This window comes from Hermetia illucens, chromosome 6, assembly GCF_905115235.1.
Source record: "Hermetia illucens chromosome 6, iHerIll2.2.curated.20191125, whole genome shotgun sequence".
NCBI classification, from domain to species: Eukaryota; Metazoa; Arthropoda; class Insecta; order Diptera; family Stratiomyidae; genus Hermetia; species Hermetia illucens.
Window position 1 is genome coordinate 13,520,809 of NC_051854.1, and position 20,675 is coordinate 13,541,483.

The 20,675-nt window shown below is 43.6% G+C and overlaps 1 long non-coding RNA gene across 1 annotated transcript in view; it reads left to right on the top strand.

Annotated features, from left to right (window-relative positions):
* Positions 1-375: 375 nt before the first annotated feature.
* The window catches only part of LOC119660212, a 56,237-nt gene continuing 35,937 nt past the window's right edge, over positions 376-20,675 (top strand). Inside the window, exon 1 of the long non-coding RNA XR_005250408.1 lies at positions 376-467. This is a non-coding gene — a long non-coding RNA (uncharacterized LOC119660212). The remainder of the gene's footprint in view (positions 468-20,675) is intronic.

Here is a 20,675-nt window from a genome sequence, read left to right on the forward strand (position 1 = left end):
TATAAGAACCCCGTACGCATTTTTTGCAAAGGAAAGGGGGGACGGGATAACCGGCATATTGCAGGAAGTGGTAAATTCCCGAAAATTAGGAAGACAAGCAAACCTCAATCAATGCAGGGTCACACATGATTTTCTTGCGCAGACCCTTTACGAATTCGCGTTTGAGATGACGGTGGTGTATGAATCACACTTTGGTGGTCGCTCAGCAAGAGATTTTGTCACCTCATGTGACTATTGCTGACTACACTATAGTCCTCTGTGGCTTAGTCATTCCCTTGCTGTTTTCGAGATTTTCAGATTGCTAGCAATTAAATTGATATCCCTTACAGCCACTTTTTTGACAGCTAAGAAATGTAATTCTTAACTTCTTTTTCAGATGGGACTGAAGGCTTTCGGAAGATGCAGACTATGCAGAATTCGATGATTTCCTTTTTCAACCAAACGTTAGACCATCTTTGACACAGAAGGTAGGTACAACTGCATGCTCACTTTAATGTTAATTAAATTTCTATAAGAATTACAAAAATTGCCAATATTTCGCTAAGAAACATTAATGCGGGCTAGGCCCGAATTAAAGCTATAGTCGCTTCTAATATCTATCAATCTGCCAAGAACTAATAAAAAACTGTGAAAGGTAACGATATTGAGTGATACCGATGGTCCAAAAAGACGTAGCAAACCGTGGCTTAGATTCCAGAACGCCAGACAACCATTAGTGATATCGGATTAATTGTCCTCGGCGCAAAATCTAGACGTCCCTACCTATTAAGGCGAGCCTAGGCCAGACACCCATTCTTGCGTTCTTAATAGCGATGGTAATGAAAAACCGTCAGTTCAGGGTCTCCGTGAACTGACGAGGGGACGCTTTGTCGGGCTTTTGTTCCAAAGTATACGTGAGAGGCTTATGGTCCGTGAAAACTGTGAACAGCCTGTCTTCTAGGCAAAAGCGGAATTACTTAATGCTCAATCACGCGGCGAGCAGTTCTCGATCCTAAGTGCTGCAGTTCCGTTGAGCGTGGGTTAACTGTCTAGAGAAGAAGCTCAACGGCTGCCAGATCTGATTCACCTTTTGGTGAAGAGCAGCACCTACTGCTTGCACCTTGTCTGGGTCGGGCTGTATTCCGTCAGGGGAAATAGAGTGGCCGAGGAATCTCACCTATGTTTGAAGAAAATTACATTTATCAACGTTTAGTACTAAACCGGCTTGAAGGAGACGTTGAAAAATGCAGTCGAGGTGGGCTAAGTGCTCAGCGACCAAAACATCATCCAAGTACACGAAACAGAAGTCGAGGTTTCGCAGGACCGAGTGAATGAACGTTTACGCCGCATTGCACAGCTCAGGGTTTGGTAATATGCCGTGACTAAATCCAAGGTTGTAAAGATGCGGCAGTTTGCGAGATGATGCGCGAAGTCGTGGATGAGTGGAATGGGATATCGGTCTGGAACAGTCTGTGGGTTTACCCTTCTGTAATCCCCACAGGGGCGGCATTCGCCGTTTAGATTAGGGACCATATGTAGTGGGGAAGACCAACAGCTGGTTGAAGCTCTGCAGATACCTTGTTGAACAAGTTGCTCAAATTCTTTCCGCACAATAGCCAGCTTCTGGGGTGGTAGAGGACGCACCTTCGAGAAGATCGGGGAACCAGTAGTGTTAATGTGGTGCTGCACATTGTGCTTCACTGGTTTTGAGAGACTACATCCGGTAGTAATCTGGCTCAACTTTTGGAGGAGTGTCCGAGCACGAGAGTCAGTAATGTTCTCCAAAAGTACGGAAAGATTGTTATTTGGGTGAGATGCAATTTGGCCCGATGAATTAAGACTGTTCGTGGGATCTATAAAGGACCTGTTCTGCAAGTCCACCAGCAACCCATAGTGACAAAAGAAGTCTGCGCCTAAAATGGTGACCCCGTTCGAGCACAGCGACGACAATTTTCCCCAACCTGGAAGGAAAATCCCCAGCTGTTGCAAGTAGCAGCGGACTCCCATAGCTCGTTGGTGAACGAAGAAATACCATAGGAACATGTGAACTTCGAGGCGCCCATTTGAAGTGATCTCGAACGGCACATCGCATACAAATTCTTCAAAAACAAGGAAAGGATCGCAAGGTTTTCCCAAAATCTCGGTCTCCAGTCCGGTGCGCGTAGCATATTCATCTCGATTCATTGTTGTCGCTTTCTAGAGCACTTTTCTCACCCGAGAACGAGTCTTGACCTTCGCTGCGTCGGTACAACGTCGAAAATTGTGTGAAAACATTTCGCGCAGTCATTGCAGATCGCGCAAAATACTAACGTGTGACCTCTTCAAGGGTCCAGGAAGAGTAGAGCGATTTTCTTGACCGGTTGCGGACATAAATTTCGAATGTTGTTAACCCCGCTGCACCACAATTTGACTGAAGCAAAGGTCTCATCAAATATTACCTATTTTCAAACTAGTAGAGGCCTTCATCAGGGGAAAGTAAATTGAAGCTTTCCATTCCAATAAAAAACAGGAAAAAGCAGGAAAAATATCTTGTCTAGGACGCGTCGTCAAATCGAACTGATCCCACCAGACTCCCAATATATAACTACGTCGGTGTCAAAATCATATATAAGTAAACGAATTGATAAAACGACTTTCAAATTAAAAGGACCCAAAAACAAGCGTCCGGAACATTTGACGCTTGCAGTTAAATATTCCAAGAACACCAACCGCAACTTTAGGGGCTGCTTCAGGATTACTCAAAATTGTCCTGCATGCTGCCAAATATTGGAAACACCTTCCCCTTAGCATCAACCTGGGAAAGACACACATATCGTCCCTCATATTTTTCGGCCCAATAGAATAACTTGCAGCGATTTTCAGTCCAGCTAGAAAGCAAAGGATTGTAAGGATTTGGGATTGATACCCGTTACTAGATCGTTTCAATTGAAGAGTTAATTTAGGGTTTTATGTTCGTGACTTGACTCTTCTCTTACAAAAGTATTTTATAGAAGATTCCAAGCTTCTCAAGGACTCAAAGTTCAACAAAGGAAGCCACCACCTAAGAATAACCGCACACCGCAAATCTGCCTAGCAATCCGTATTTCTTTCACGCAATTGTTTATTTTTATCCTCCTTACGTCAGGGTATCCTCGATAGCAATCCCCGTATAAGAATTTCCTTAAATCGACTCTCTCAAGAATAAGCGAATCCAATCGAATTGAATGCGAGTAAATCTTCTTGGATTTTACTCAACGAATCGTAAAATCTTTGCGGTTTTATCTTCAACGAATAGATTCACAACGAAATGGAATTCAATTGTTGAAAATTGTCACATGGAAGTGATACGTCCAAATTAGATTCGAATCCACAACATCCTCGAGATGTCTGCAAAACATATCCTGGCTTAATTCGAAATGCACACAAAGTCAGAAGTTATCGTCTGGAAGCGGGCAAAGGTATGCATTCGGGCTGATAGTTTCCTCGGATGTTCTTTTATGCTACAGTGAACATCTTAAGGACTTATTTGAAAATTAGACTCGTCAGGATAATCCGTCTTATCCTATTTGTCGGTCCCATTCGATAATCGTCTCAGTCAAGCTGACGTCGCTCTGAGTGAAATTATTCAAAACGAGGAAATGATTGGAAAAATAGTTCAGGGAGAATGCATGCGTGCATGTCGACTTTTGCATTCTATCTAGGAGTAGGGTAGATACGAAAAAGATACGTATGTTAATAGGGTAATTGCTTGGACTGGATTTTCTAGGCCCTCTCCGGAAGAGGGTTTCCATGCCTGCTAAGGAATGTTTCAGTAAAATATTTATCTTTCGTTCAAGAATGGCTAAGCCCGGTATTGACTAAAATATTAAGTTCTTGGAACAGCTTCCAAGGGAGATTTGTCTGGACCCGGTAACACTAGCTCCAGTATAAAGGCGCGTGACAATCGTGCGTCCCACCGATGGCCGTTACAATATAATGAAACGCCACGGTTAGAAATTATTAATTGATATTACGCGATGGAAAAACACATGTGCACATGAGCATTAAACAACCATTACCTTGGTATGATACTATTGGCCATAGGTTCTGTTTGTATTCCGACAAAAAATACAAGCTCAGAGTTAAAAGCAGATAATTATTCATATCCGTTTCCGTCACTCGGTAAAACATCCACAATAGCGAATTAGACGCACGATCTACCGAGGGTTCAGAACCGCGGCTTTTTTCAATCTTAGTGGTGAAATCCCGCGGATGGAAAACTCGCGAGACTATGATAATAAATTCATCAATTAATTGCACGGAATTAGCTTAGGTACATAGAATCATGCACAACATGCTCGTTACCTTCCCATAGGAAAGGTGACTTTTTCTATAACTTCATGCGTTTCCCTCGCTTGTTTCATAATTGACGTTTTCAAGGATGAAGAGTTGCAATTTTTAATTATGGGTTAGGAATAGTCACCGAGATAAGCTAGGGAAATCCTATTTTGCAGTAGACGCTTTATTGGCTTTGATCTCCCTCTTACCTGTCCCCTTTTGAAAGTGAACTATATTTCTCCTTTTCTTGATCGATTTTGTGACAAATTTGATTCAATGCCATTGTCATAGCAAAGGGATATCGAGCATCCTTCAATAGGACTTGGAAATGCTGCCTGAGGAAGCTACAGAATAATCTACAGAATAATCTTCAACGGCAACATGAAGGCGAAGATTTTTGTTTTTTAACATGGAGCATTAACCAGATTTAGCCCTGTGAATTAAGGCTTAATACACTCAATGCCCTCCCTGGTTTTCGTAAGAGGCGACTAAAAAGAATTGCCAAGCGGTAGCAGGCACGAATCCGGTATGGGGTTGCTTCTGACGGCTACCACAAGGCATGCTCTCCTGACCTGGGAACCGGCATCTGACAGACTTCTAAGTGCTGTATTTCGGACCAGTTTAAGGAGCATCACAACGCTACGCTACCAACGGAGACTGGTGGTCGTTTACGTTCGCTCGCTTGTTGCGTCCGTCAGTTCTCACAGGGTTGGAGAGCTGGGACCCTCCAAGTTCAATATCGACCGCTTGAACGACCTAACTGTTGCTCGACAGTGGGGGAGCTATCTTGCTGATCGAACAGCAGATATACTGAGTAGCCCGCCTGAGAATAACGACGAACGTTGGACTACCATCAAAAGTGTTCTTTTCTCGAATGCTACGCAGGTCCTCCGCCCCTTCTCGAAAGGGCGTCATAATATCTGGCTGATTGCGGAATCGTGGAAGTGGATCGATGAATTGAAAGAGTTGAAGGCTCTATTGAACGCTCTATTGACTGCAAGTTGTGGCGGACGTCACACGCTCGAACTCCGATATCGAGCAAAATCCCCAAAAGTTCATCATAGTGTACGCCGTGACAAGAGAAAATCTGATATTGTAGTCAGGGAAGTGGGGAATGCCATAAATTGTAATGATTTCAGAAATGTATACCGCTTCACAAAAGACCTTGCATTTGGTCGCAAACCTTTTCATCGTTCTTAACCGTATCACAACCAGTGAGCTTCAGCCTCTTGTGGATTGAACGTTCGGATATGGACTATTCCTTCAAGCACAAGGGAAATCATTTCGTCCTATGACCGCTGCGCTTGACGGTCTCCCTGAAGAGTTATTTATCGCTACACCTGCAGTTACTGCAGATCTGCTGCCTGAGCCTGAGCATCAATGCCCAGAGAAACCAAGGCATCGATCAATTTGTATACCTAGGAAGCGTAATTTCTATGGATGGTGTTGCGCGATGCATTAAAAGCGCTAGATCCGCCTCCGCAGCCCTGTCTAAAATTTGGAAATACAGTTATCTCAACACTAAGATCAAGTTTAGACTGTTCTGTGCTAATGTTCTTTGTGTGTTACTATATGGGAGTACCGCATGAAAATGTAAGTCCACTGTTACCCAAAAACTTCAGGCTTTCTTCAATGCCTATCTGCGTCATAACATCGGAGTGCGCTGGGATGACACTATCTCAGACGAAGAACTTGGTTAGGGCAAAGGCGTACCACTCGTGCGCACTGTGATCCCAAGACGTAACTGGCAGTGGATATGTCACACATTAAAGAGGGGCGGCAATCGCATTACTGGCTATACCGTGCGTTGTGGGGAGGGGGGGCTGAAAGGCATTTCAGGTAACCCCGAGTAATGGGTCGACGCGCTATACCCCGTCAAGGGGTGAAAGGCAACCTTATAGATATATCAGCCAGAATGGATGGAAATTTGGTTATCGTTGAATAAGATAATTAAAACATTATCGTTCTTCAAACTTTGAAACCGTTGACAATTTCTCCTATCTAGGGTCGAAAATCACAACCGATAACAGCTACGATGATGAAATCTGCGCACGGGTTGTTGTCAGCCAACAGAGCTTATTTCAGCTTACAAAGACTGTTTCGCTCGAAACGTCTCACCATAGGGTCAAAGCTCTTACTGTATAAGATAATGATCTTTCCAGACCTCATGTATTCCTCGGAGACGTGGGTTCTTAGCAAGAAGAATTGCGAACTCTTGACCGCGTTCGAGAGAAGAATCCTCCGAAGAATTTTTGGCCCCCTACATGAGGATAGACGATTCCGTAGCCTACATAACGACGAAATCTATGAGTTATACCATGACCGTCCGGTTGTGGATAAAATCCGGCTGAATAGGTTACGGTGAGAGGGCACTTAATCCATATGAATAAGGATGATCCCACCCGGAAAGTCTATGAGGGCAATATATATGGTAGAAAAAGAAGACGAGGCAGACCCTGCTTAATATGGAGCGATGGCGTAGGTCAGGACGCCAGACAGCTTTTAGGGATATCGAATTGGTGGACCTCGGCGCAAAACCGGGATGTCTGGAGTTCCTTATTAAGGCAGGCCCAGACCGGATACTAGTTGTTGCGCCGTTGATGATGATGTTCTTCAAAGTGAGGTATACCTACTGTTACATTTTGTTCCTACTGGCGGTAATCGCTCTGTTATATATAATCCCATTTGCTTTTACCAACGGCAGGGAAGAGGAAGAAGAGAATTGTTAGCTCAAGGAATCCCTTGCCATTCGGTTCGTCTATCGGTCGATCTCAATTTTCTTTTCAACAAGAGGAACCCGAACGTAATGCATAATACGAAGCCATCTGCTACCACGCCGCAGCATCTCTCTGACAACGTGTTCTGAATAAAGTTACCCACGAAACCCATTCCACCTCCTACAAGAGAAAAAAATGTGATCCGTGTCGTCTGCCACTCCATTTCAAAACACACAATCTGAAGATCTTGCCTTCCCAAGCTTCTGCAGGTATGACTGAAAACCCCCATAGCCCATTAAAAGTTGGATAAAGAAGTGCCATGCACGACCAGTTCATTTCAAAAAGCAAATGCTTTTTGACTCACTTTTCCAAGAGAGTTGCCATTCGGTAAGTCAGCGTTGACGGGGCTTCATCTTTGGGGGCTGTAGGAAAGCAACAGAGATCGCCCCCCTCTCAATTTGGAAGGATGAGGCATGTGGAGTTGGACTGAAGGAAAATATCGACAAAGTCAAAGTTCGCAGTCTGACGAGATTATTGCACTCTTCCTATATGCATTAATGGGCAATTCATCGAAGACGTTGATCAATTTGTATAGCTAGGAAACGTGGTTTCTGCCGACGATGGCACTGGGCTGCCTGTTCCCCGGTGCGTTAACAGCGCTCGATCTGCTTTCACTATCTTGTCTAAAAGCTGGAAATGCAATTGTCTTAACATCAAGATTACTAAATAGAGACTGTCTTGTGCTAGTGTTCTTCCTATGTTGCTACATGCTAGTTACACAGGCAAAATGACCCCCACTGTTACTAAAGGGCTTCAAGCTTTCGTCTCCATCTGTCTGCGACGTATGATTGGGATACGTAGATCTGACACGAAGGGACAGGCTTGACACCCGTACGTCTTCTGGTCGGAAGACATAAGTGACAGCGTATAGTTCACACATAAAGGAAGGGCAACAATAGTATTACGGGCTACACCATGGAGTGGAATCCAGTCTTCCAGGATAGCCGAGGAGTGGATCACCTCGACAGCACTTGATGCAGAACCATAGAGAAGGATTTTGGGTGATTCCGTAAGTCGGTGGGGAGCTTAAGTGCCTTTCAGGTAACCATGAACGATGGCGCTTAGGTGTCGTTGACGCGCATTGCATTAATAGATTAGATGCTCAAGTGAAAACTGTTCTGTGCTAATGTTCATTCTGTATTGCTATGTGGGAGGAGCAGCTGGAAAGTGACCTGCACTTGCACTCTTACACTTGTCTGCGACTTGTCATGAGCTACGCTGACCTAAAACTACTTCGTACAAAGAACTTGGTCGGTTTACAGGCCAGCTACTCGGCGAACCATGTGACCAGAAGGCAAAAGTAGCATTGGGTTGGTCACTTATTAAAGAAGGACGACAATTTTATTGTTGTCTGCCATGCGGTACAACCCCCTCCTCCAAGATGCCCGATGTGTGGATCGCCACAAGAACATTTGATGCAGAAGAGTAGAGGAACAATTCGGATATCTCAGCAAGTCTTGAAAGGAGTTGGAACGCATTTTAGCAGTTGTGTACGATAGCGCATAGACGTGGTTGATTCAATATGTCCACCAAAGAGTGAATGGCAACCACATAAGCTAAGTTTCAAAAATAGAGATGCAATGATGTTGCTGAATCAGCGCAGATAAATTGAAAGCCCCCAGCTTCGTTCTTGATCTCCTATCATTCTGGTAAAATGAGCAGACACTGAACAAGTTACATTGATCGGCGAGGCAGGCGGTATGTTCCGAAATTCCCATTTGTTGATTGGGTTGAGGAGCTAGGATCATTAAATTGCCAGTGCCATTTGGATTTGATCTTGTCTGCAGAAATCTTAAGTGCCTTGAGGTGGCAAGAAGGCAGACGGGAAGCAACCTATCGACCGATTCAACATCGAGTAACCAAAAAGGACCTCCACGTGGTGACACTGGAAAATACTGTTTTCACGTTCACTTGCTGTCGTGATGCAATAGGCGAATGCTCCGGGGCCTTCAGCGATCAGACCCGAGTGTGCACCTGAAGTGACTTCAGCCACGAAGCCTCTTCACAGGTTATCTGGTACCATGGGGACAGGGATATCCCTCTGAGTTGATATATCTCGGTATAATTCCTGGAGCATGTATTCTCGAACCGGGTATTTTGGATGGCCCCTACGGGTGGTTATCATGAACAGAATCCTTCGGGGCTCAAACATAGAGTTGCGTTGTACAACTGGGATACCGTACTCCTTCCTTCGGTTGAGGCTTTAGATAAGGCTTGCATCCACCGGTATGAATGCTGAGCCTGAACTCAATATAAAGTGGTATCGTTGGGCTTGTCACAGCGGAGTTCAGATTGTGATCAATATTTTAGAGGTCGAAGAGTTGACGTGAATTTACAAGAGTAGTTAATAAAACTGATGAGCCGAATTTACCGGATGTTCAAAAATAATGAGAAGCTATTCTTGCCTAATAAACACAGGCATATGATTCAGTGTGCTCCAATACTCCGTTCAAACTTTCATATAATCCAGAAGAGGAGAACGTGAGGATTCTATGTGACTATCAGTGCACCATCATTTCGAAAATATATTTTAATAGGAACAACTTATTGTCGATAACTCAAAACCATTCCTCTGGGAACGCACAACGCAATGACACGTTGTTAATATTTCTTTTGCCTATCTTTATCCTAATCAATCGAACAAGCAAACAGCGGAAAACATTCTCACAATTGGATAATCCATAAGGCACCATATCTTTAGCTCTGCCATTACCTCTGGCAACCAGCAACCAGAGATTATTCTTTGCATGCCTTCAAGAAGTTAGAATGCAACCAGTGAAATGCAGAAGTGCATGGCGGAGATGATTCCAATCGCATCAGCCAATATTGCGGACGTACACATAAAAGTGCGTATGAAAACTAGTTTTGAACCCCGAATGGACCACCTAAATGAGACTTTGTAACTCATATTACGAATGGTTCGGGAAGTGAAGATAGTCTAGAAGCATGATTTTGTTGGTGATACTTATTAGATTCCAAGGTTATAAATCAAGAGAGAATCCCGAAATTTGTTTTGGGATGCGATAGCACCGACCTACTCGATGCGCCCCTCAAATGGCTCTTAGTCCTTCGTTACTAAAAGGAATGCTGGTCTCGAATCCATCTAGAACTTTCTGCTATTTTTTTTACAGATTACCGGAATCAGTACATTCTTTGCTTACCTATCCTCCAGCCCAGCTTTACCATTTTCCCAACCAACTCACGTACTTTTCTTATGTACCTCTGCCTACATCCATTTGGTCATAGAAACCAAATAAGAGAATGAATCCACGGTCGGGATGGTCAGACTTTTAGGCATTGAAACGGAATGCAAGGATGCTCCCTACTGGACCCTTTAGTGGCTGGCAGAGTCCATTTTGCTTCGCTTCGGGAACATTTGCAAGTCACGATTTCACGTTTTTGGTAGTTCTACGGTGGCAAACATTCTTAGTATTCAAAGGGGACGGACAACTTCAATTTGGACTCTTCGACTAATTTTTAATGATCGTTGTGGAATCAAATGAGGGGATAACTTCGGCTTTGTTATGGTCAGAAATTGGAAACGAGTGTATGTTTCTAAGGGTAAGTGCAGGCTGAGTAGTAAGCTCTGGAGACAAGCTGCATTCCAGGGGGTCATTCGGAAGGAAGCTTCCTCTTTCAAGGAATAGTTATCTCTGATGGAACATTTGCTTTCTGCATCCAAGGGAGGGAGAGTACTTCTATCCGGACCCCAACCGTATAAGTGTAAATTTCCTCTTTCCTTAACTTTCACCACTCCCAATACCGTTCCAAGTTTGAATGCCACTTAAGCCTGCATTCAAATTCACATGATCTTTCAATGCATGTTCACTACTATTGGCGTGCAGCAGTGAGACCTTGTGAGGTTGCTTACTGGAAATTGTTGCTAAAACGATGACAAAGGCAATCGTTGTTTCTACCAATTTTTTGCCAGCCCGTATTTGTATCCGTATCCGTATGGCGAGTTGTAGTGATGTCGCGTTTGCCAGCCATACGAACATGCACACGTACATACGTTCCAACAAGGCTTGATGTCATAAAACTCTCATAGCGAAAATTCCAGGACTGTATAATGCTTAGCAAACAACAAATGACTGTTAAACATTATCGGGCATGTTAATCGCGCATTTCAAATGAATTGTTCTAGTCGCGCATTCGCGATTGCTCGTAGAGACCCCAACAAGATGAAGGTATACCTCGTCGGTTTCGTGGACCTAAGACCGCGATGTTTGTTGTTCTTGTTGTTAGTTTTGAGTCGAGTCTTGGAATCGCGGAATCAGAATCAGCATCAGAATCAGAATCATGTTGGCATATCGTGGCCTTCCTGCAGGTCCACCTCCAACTCATCTTTTATATCAGTGGCTAACTACAAGCGGTCGGGATAGAACCTTCGAAGGGTGCGTCTTCAACTCAGGTTCTTTAGAGTTACATGCAACATTTTCTCCTGGTCCTTGAACAGCATGGAAACAACAACCCCCTCGTTTCTTAGCCAACATTTCTAATTATTCATTTTGACTGCGAAAGGCTCCCCGCGATCTTATCTAACGCCTTTCCAGCCTAACACTTCACTTTCGAACCTAGACAGCTCCTCCAAACTTAACCCTCGAAACACCAACCGAAAAAGATTGAACGACACTGACCCGCCTCCCGATTATGGAACTGCTCCTCATGGACAATTCTTGGGATTTTGTTTTCTGTCCGATTGGACCCCAAGCAGTCTGCCTGGTTTCAATGTGGCATATTTGTTGTTATTTTTCTTGTTGGTCTAACATCGTGGGCCATACTTCAATGTGGACCAGTTGGATCCTATGCAAAATATTGTAAAATTGCACAATTTTTCTTTGATTATTTTCAATAAATGCTGGTTGCATCGTTGCGTTCTTTCGCAAAATAAATGCGCTTGCAACATTCTTTTTGGTAACTTAAAACGAAAACTTGGAGCTGGAATAAAATTTATTGATGGGCGAATCCGACTTGTAATTCATATATATGTTTGTGTATGGTTTCGAGAACTCGGAGGTTAAGGAGTTAGGTTCGTTGACAGAATTCCTACTGGAGAATTATTGTTAGGCCTATCGACACCTAAGGTTTTATAGTTTCAACGATTTCGAAAGGTGGTCAATATTTCATATACGCACTCTCAAAACGTTCGTTTATTTGGACAGTTTTATTGCATCTGAAAAGGATGGTGGAGGGTTTTCGCAAAGGATAAATTTCTGGTCGCCGAGGCTTGAAATTGTTGGTACAAGCAGGTGTTTCCAACTTTACACTTCCAAAGGGGATGCGAGTGTGCACATAAGTATTGTACATGTTCGAATTGAGGACACATTGAGATAAAAAATTTATACAAATGACCCTCTAAAAATATCAATTAAACAAGGGTTTCGAACGCATATGGATTCATGTTACAATGCAACTTCTCCTCCCATTTTTCATTAGTAGTTAACTCTCACCGATATTTCGGAAAAAAATTGTACTGCTAATTTCCCTCACGCAAAAGAATCTGTGCCACTTCCTGATGGGCCGTCCTATATCCCGTCGATTTAACTTCATTATAAACACGATCACTAATTCCTTTTCTGTGTACCAGTACAGTTCTTTGAAACCACAGTGCAGTTTGCAGTGTAATGTGCAGATCCAAAAAAATCACTCCCGCCGCTGCTTCACGTGATGCCATTCTAGACGCGGTGCACACCATCAGCGCGATCAACCGGTATACTGAACTCATCCTCCTCTTGTTCACCCTATTGCCCAGTTGTGCCACCAGGACATGAGCTGCATATAGCAAGATAGATTCCACCACCCTTGCAATAAGCAGCCAGCGACTAAATTTTGACCCTTCAATGTTAGGCATCATCCTTGCCAGAAATGAGCTAGCCTTTGCCGCCTTTTCTCGCGCATAGGTGCCCCTTGAAGCTCTACTTGGCATCGATCATTATTCCCAGGTATCTAAGCTCGATTTTGAAAATATTTCGACAGTATTGTTTATCCTGCGGTTGATAATGAGGACCACCTCCGTCTGATCATCCGCCTGGTCCAGATTAACCATTTGTAAACGTGCTTTGACGGCATGAATGACTTTACTTCCATACAGTTCCACGTCCACGTTCCTGGTTCCATCAATAGTTTGACTTCCAAATGTGGTAGAACCTCCTTCGCGGCATTATAAAGTCACATTTCAGTTGCCCGCTGATATAACTAACTCACTTTTACCAGCGCCCTTCCCTTCGGGTCATGACCTCCTTCTAAAGCTACTAAGAATATCACTTCCTCGAAAGCTCCCAGTAGACTAGCCAACTATCCTGGCTTTTCCACTTCTGCTACCTCCGCCGTTTCTGATGTCGAAGAAGATAGCCTGGTGGTTAGGGTGGATGTAATGTTCACTCAACCGCCAGGCGTTCCCTCTCGAAAACGAGGTACACAGGAAGGTCAAATAAATCAAGCCTAGCCCTCTGCCTCGGAAGGCGGGCACACAATTTCCAGCTCCGCGAAGGCTTCAGGCAGAATTTGGTCTCTGATGTTCCTCACGCGACTTCCTCAGTCTAAAGTCCATACGTTTAAATCGCGGGCAATAATTTTGGGACTGTGGTCTCTAGTGTCCAACACGAAGCCATCTAACATCTTCTCACATTGCACTAACGTTACGCTAGGAAGAGCGTGATTTACTCCTACTATTCAGGTCCCTGCTATATACTGAACATCTACCACCACCTGCAACGTGCCGGTTTCATCCTCTTTATCTTCTATTCCAATAAGGTTGAATTGTTCTCTTACCGCCATATAGATATCCTCCCGAGATGTAACCTCCCCTAGGTCTTTACTCTCAATTACTACCTCTCGCTTTCGAGCTTCTATTTCTGCTTGCTCACCCAGCACCTTTTCCACCTGGCCACGAAAACTATCCGCCGTCTTTTCGTTGCATTTGTTTAGTTTCTTCAAATTCCCCTTTTGGGTACGCCTGACACTACTCACATTACCACCCAGTTCTGTCATTTCCAGATTGACTTTGGCTTACCGGAGGATACCGGTGGAAGGCAGTCTTCTTTCTTGAAAATAATGATTATTTGCGGTTGAATTTTTTTTTTGTCTCCTTCTGCCGCTTTTTTCTTCTTACCTTTATACATTGTTCGGGTTTACGAGCTGTAGACTCTTCCTCTTTTGTCAAACTTGTTGTGGTAATCGAAGAACTACCCGGAAGTTCACCTGCGCAGCTTTCTTCAGCGAAAAGGCTTTTTCTTCTTGACCACTTGCTGGGCACCAAGGAGTTCCCTTATTCCGTCCCTTTATTTGCCCATGTTCTCACCTACCTTATATTAAGGGGGCATCATCTGCATCTCCCGCGCGATTTTGCCATATTACGCTTAGGCGTTTTTCTCCTCTACCGTCCTAATATAGGACATCTTAATGCCACGTATCAAAGTCCTGATATTTTGGCGGATACTCCGCCTCTCTTTAGTAAACTCAGATCATTTAGTCAAACAAACGCTGTTGCAGTTTGCTGCCTTCCCCACGCTCGTATTTTACAACATCGGAAGTTATGTTAACCCGTGGACTATTCAAGTTCCTTTCCGAGTTCTGCGACGAAGCTGGACTGCCTAGGGATAATGTTGCCCTCAGTGGTGACCTCCCAAGTTTTGAGCTCTTGCGAAAAGATGTAGATGTGTAAATTTCATTTCCACTCTCCTTAGATATCTTGTTGAATTAGATGCCAAAGCAGCCAAGTTTCCCACTACTGAGGCACTGCGGCCCCCGGATATCGATCGCTTGGCTACTTCCAAAAACCGCCGGTACTGGGTTTCCGAAGCACTACCCCGTAAAAAACTTCCTTTCTCGTTCTTCATAGCCAATTTTTATCCACGGGTACCCATTTGCTCCTCTTCTAGCCGGCCTGCGCATAAGCATGCCCATATACACATATCTCCCGATACGTGCGCCACTGAGCGTTCCCTTATCCATATGAAGGGATGCGATTTGGCAACTCCACACAAGGGTAACGGACGTTATGAATATGTAAAGTGTTGGTAAATAAGTAATTGGTCTTGTGTCTGAAGGTAGGTTATTCTCGCAGTGATGAAAGGTAGAAATTCCTCAGACCTGATTTATGCTATGTGTGTTATACTAGAAATCCTGCATCCAATACAGACCTTGGGTTGTCAATGTCCTGCCGCAATGAGTCACATCGACGCTCTAGGCGAATTGTCCATACTGGATCCCTTCGTTCACTCAAACCAGCGAATCTTCTGATATTGCAATCTATCAGCTGTAATTGCACAGTACACAAGTTGCAAGAGCAACATATCTGCACACAGTCGAATACAATCTTATCATTAATTTGAGAAAGAATTCTTCGAATTGCTGGAGATGCATAGAGTCTCCAAAGGAGGGTGGGAATACCAAAGGCAGCGCCTTATAAACCTCTGTAGCAGGAGGAGCATCAGTTGAGGATACGATCCGTCTTTGATCTTGCCTACTGGAAATTGGCGAGAGGATTTGGCAAAACAAAACTTCGGGCTTGGAAGGTAAACCTAATAACGCCTTCAAGCTCTTAACAAAGACAAGGACGTGAGGAATGCGTCAACTTCGGCCAACTGGAACCAATTAGGGAGGTCCCAGTTATCTTATTACTTTTGTCAATAGCTACCCAGACGAAAACCGGACCATATAGAAACGCAGTGAAATAGCTACAATTAAAGGGATGATAGAGGGTTCCGTTTGATTTTCACTCCAGGTAATAATTTTCTCTCTACGCATCTCCCTGAGCATTTTCATTGATGCCATGAGTGTAAGACTCATCAAAGTAAATCTATCGAAAGTTACTGAAACATCTTTATTCAAGGAAATTCCTATTAAGGAACCAGCTAAAAAGCGACTGGATATTTACAACTCAACAGACAACAGAGAGTGAACTTATTTGCGACTCATAACCACTTCAATTTCCAAAAACTTTTATCAAGCCTCTTTTTGTCAACCCAAATGCAAAAGAAAGTTCGCTTCATATCATCATCATCATCGACGGCGCAACAACCGGTATCCGGTCTAGGCCTGCCTTAATAAGGAACTCCAGACATCCCGGTTTTGCGCCGAGGTCCACCAATTCGATATCCCTAAAAGCTGTCTGGCGTCCTGACCCACGCCATCGCTCCATCTTAGGCAGGTTCTGCCTCGTCTTCTTTTTCTACCATAGATATGGCCCTTATAGACTTTCCGGGCTGGATCATCCTCATCTATACGAATTAAGTGACCCGCCCACCGTAACCGTAACCGTAACCGGATTTCGTCATTGTGCGCTTCATATACATAATTAAAAAATGTCCTGATTCCAATGTACATATATGACCGATTCACTGGCGGTTTCGCCTTCTTAAAGTCGATAATATTCCCAATATTCAAGCGTGAAAAATGCTTTACGAAAATACATTAATCTAAGTTTCTAACTTCCAAGATGTTTTCATTCTAAATTTGTAGATACTTCTATCCGTCTTCATGAAGGAGCTCACAGATCCCATATGCATCTGAGCATTCTGTATGCAAAAATACGTCCAAACTTCAATAGCTCTCCATCTGCAGCACGAAAGCCTTGCAGTTCCTTGACACTGAACCCATTTTCCTCAACACGTAAGCAAAGCAAAACTGGGTCACTAATTATTATTCAAGCAATTCATAACTAACAGGATTGAAATGCAGGAAGTAATTTCCACCTTCTATGCGCACCGTGTATTCTTGGGCCCATTTTCCCCGACATTGTGCGGAACCCGAGGGTATGTCGTATGCAAACTCATTTGAAATTGTTGCAAGTCAAAAGTCGTTGAGCTGGCAGTCGAGCCTGAACCGAAAGAATTAACGCAAATGCAGCCCTAGTCGCCGGGCCACAGTTACAGTCACAGACAGCCAAGAGACACCTTATCTTAGATCTTCATAGTTGGCTAACTTCACTGTTTTAATTACTCAGCGGTCCCGCGGCCAAAACTCAATTTATTTTTTTCTGTCTCATTTTTTCTTGTTTAATTCCCGTGATGTTGGCACTTTAAATAGGCACGTATTGCTGCTCGGCTATAATGCGGAGAAGGAATTCGAGAGTATTTCCACTACAGCACAATTGCAGCGAAAACCACAGTCATGAGCTGCCACCGAAACCAGGTTAGCGTCGGAGCATCAGGCCGCCATGTTTGCCCTACGCTTTTCTCGTTCAATGGCACCGGGTACAGACGCTGGTATCCAGGTTAAAGTCACAGTCATTTTTCGGCAAATGAATTCTAAGCCCGGGACAGAAATAATAATGTAAATTTTTGAACATTGAAGATGAAAAAAAGAATGCTCTGCAGTCAATTTAATGTGTAATTTGGCCGTTTATGAGTTAGGTTATGTTAATGGCGTCGTCTAACCTAACACACCATAAAAACAAAATGAATCCAAACGAGGGAATTTATCTGTCTGCTGTGGCGCGAAATTGATGCAATTATTCTGTGTTTTCTATTCAAACTGTTTGTAATATGATCTCATGGTTGATATTAGTGTAATAGTGAATGAATATCGTTGTAATAATTTCTATGGTGAATGGCTGACATGACACTGTTCTCTGACTCTAATTATTTTGTTATAATTACTATCAATTACATATGTGGAATATGTTAAGTATCTTTATAGGAGTCGAACAAGTGGAGCACAATTTTTTTGAAAAGTCATTTGGAAAAAACCAAAAGAAAGTATTGGCTTCGAATGATTTACTCCAAACTTGTATGCTCACTGGCTTGATAAGCAAGGAGAGGAATCTACTGGGATTCTTTCCACATACCATTGGATGTTCATTGAATAAACCTAACATAATGAAGCTAGACGAGAATCATGGGATGAGCTTGTTCGTTGGACACAGTCCTTGAATGAATCCATTGGCCTTAAGTTGAATAGATTAAAATCGTTAACAATATTTGAATGAAAAATATTGACACTTCCCTTTTGCACCTTTTAAACCTACATAGCATGATCCCATTCAATGCAAACATGGAGCTACCTCATCAAATTTCTTATCAATAATTATAACAATTTCTAAATAAATTGCTTGTGACAGACAGACATACGGCCCACGAAGTGTTTCTAATTTTCATATCAACTGCACCCCTTCGTGTAGATGAAGGATATCTCTATGGATTCATATGAACATGCTTATGTACACATTTAAAAGTGTGCATTCATGGGCCTATTTATGTACAAATCGGGTAAATGGGAGGAAGACTCCCACCCGTGGACAATAAGCGTTACAAAGGCACAAGGAAAAAAAGACCGGAAGGTCGTTGATAAGCGAACAACGGTCGGCAGGCTAACAAAAGTGTTCAGGGTTGGAAACCGCTTGAAGAAGATGGGTACCTATAATGACTTATGAGAAATGGACGATGGTGTAAGACTCTCCTGAGCGGCCAAAGAGGGAAGAACTGTCAAAAAACCTAAAAATTTGCAGTTTAGGAGCATGAAATGTCGAAGCTCCGTGTTCCATCGACCCACCCTTGCTGGCCTCATTGATAGTTAGGCTCGGGAGGGTGGCGAGGTAAATGGGGGGTCGAAGGGGGCCGTTTCAACACTTTTTTCCATCGGAAGTTATTTCATAAAACCATACGTGTCCTTAAGCCAATGTATGGGTTCGCACTGAAACTTGAAAAGCAAACAATCTTCAGGATATCGGGCAAACCTGCCAAAAACCAATGAAAATAAAAGAAAAAAACGACTCGACCACACGCGTGGAGCCGTAGAACTCCGGACCCGAGTGACGTGATTGATCAGGATCCTCTTAAACCATCGTCTAATTCACATAAGTCATTGCAAATTTGTGTCCCACGTTGGGCGCTATTTGTCAAAACTTAAAAGATTAGGCAATAATTTGAGGACAATACAGTAGAAACCCACGCGCCGACTTATGGGCGCGTGAAGTTCCTTAAAATAACACGTCAGGGAGTGAAATGTTCAAAGGACTCCTACACAACCCCGAGCCTGTGTTGCAAACAAACGAGCAAGCGGGTGTCGAGGGAACACTTCAGGTGGACTTTCACGGTCAACATCACCAAATTTTTTAGTTTTTGCCCTCCTGTAGCATGGCCTTTAAAACATTGAGCAATTCTTTAAGGTATTACATATCTTGCATATGGTCTACGAACGTGTCGTGCTAAAGCACATGGTCTATTGCCGAGAGTAGAAAAAGTAGGAGGCATAAAAAGAACCAGAAAATGACGGAGTATATTGAAGCAAAGCTTCCAACAACAGAAAAGTACACAAGTTCAGAAGGGGTTGTATTTTGGGAGACCATAACGTCTGGAATCAAGATCGGATTTGCAAAAGAATCGAACTACCAAAACTTGTTAGTCAAATAGAAGAGGAGATCACGCTAAGAAAATTGTCCGACGAGATAACTGTCGGTGCAGGGATCTCGACGAAATTCAGCATTACAGGAAGGAGGTCACATTAAGAGAATTCATGCAGCAATTCTAAATTCGAGACCTGAGTACCGGCGCAATAAAGGACTTGCCAAAAGCATATGGCGGCGCAGAAACGACAATCATCATTATACCCTTTGTCAGTATGAATAAGTTGCTGGAAGCTGACAAAGTCAAGATCGGAAAGGTTGTCTGTAAGAACCGATGAAAAACGTCTCTTGCTCCCTATTTTAGATATCTGGAATACCGTCACACTGTGAAATCTTCGACAAGGAAACATGATAAATCAGTTCAATGCGATTGGATCACCGTGACGAAAAAGCGCCGTGCAATGACAGGCAAAAAAGACCCTGAATACACATTATGCAAGACGCAGGATTTGTTAACAAGGGTGTGTTACAGTGAAGCCCATAGTGTTTTACGTAGGCACCTGTCGTGAGACTTAATCCTACGGTCCTCTTCAGACACGGATTGATTTTGTGACCACAATCAGAGCCCCGCTGAGACAAGTCACAACGGTACCAGTCTATACCAAGTGCATGGCTTAGCATTCATACTGGTGGATGCAAGAATTACCTAAATCTCTACCGAACTATGGAGTACGGCACCCGTGTTGATACGCAACACCACGTCGAGGCCCGAAGGTCTCTTCTCGCTTGAGCACAACCACAACCACCATGAAACTCCCACTAGGGGGGCCAACCGCAAATAACCGAGCTGTCCCCACATACAACAGGAGTTCTCCCGAAGTATGTGAGTCCAGGGGCTTTCCCGGTTCCCATGGTACCAGTATACCCCTGGTAAGGTTTCGTGACCAATTTATCACTTCAGATGAGTCCCCGTGCAGACTCGGGTCTGATCGCCCTAATTAGGTCTTTGGAGCATTCGCCTACTGAATCACGGCCGGCAAGCCAAAGCAATTACAGCGTATCCCGGTGCCACCACTATGGAGGTTCTCCTCGACCACTTGGTTTTGGTTTGGCCGATAGGGTTGCCGCCCCATCTTCCTCGCCGCCACCTCTGAGCACCAGGGTGTGTTACAGGAAGACCAAATATTTGCTATCGGAAAGAGATGCGAAAGCAAAAAGTAAATCTGGTATATTCAGATAAACCTCAACTGCTGGTAGGCCGCGCACAATCTCGTAGGCCAGGATATCCAAAACCTTTGTGTGGACATTGAGATTATTGGCAATTCATACTGAGGAAA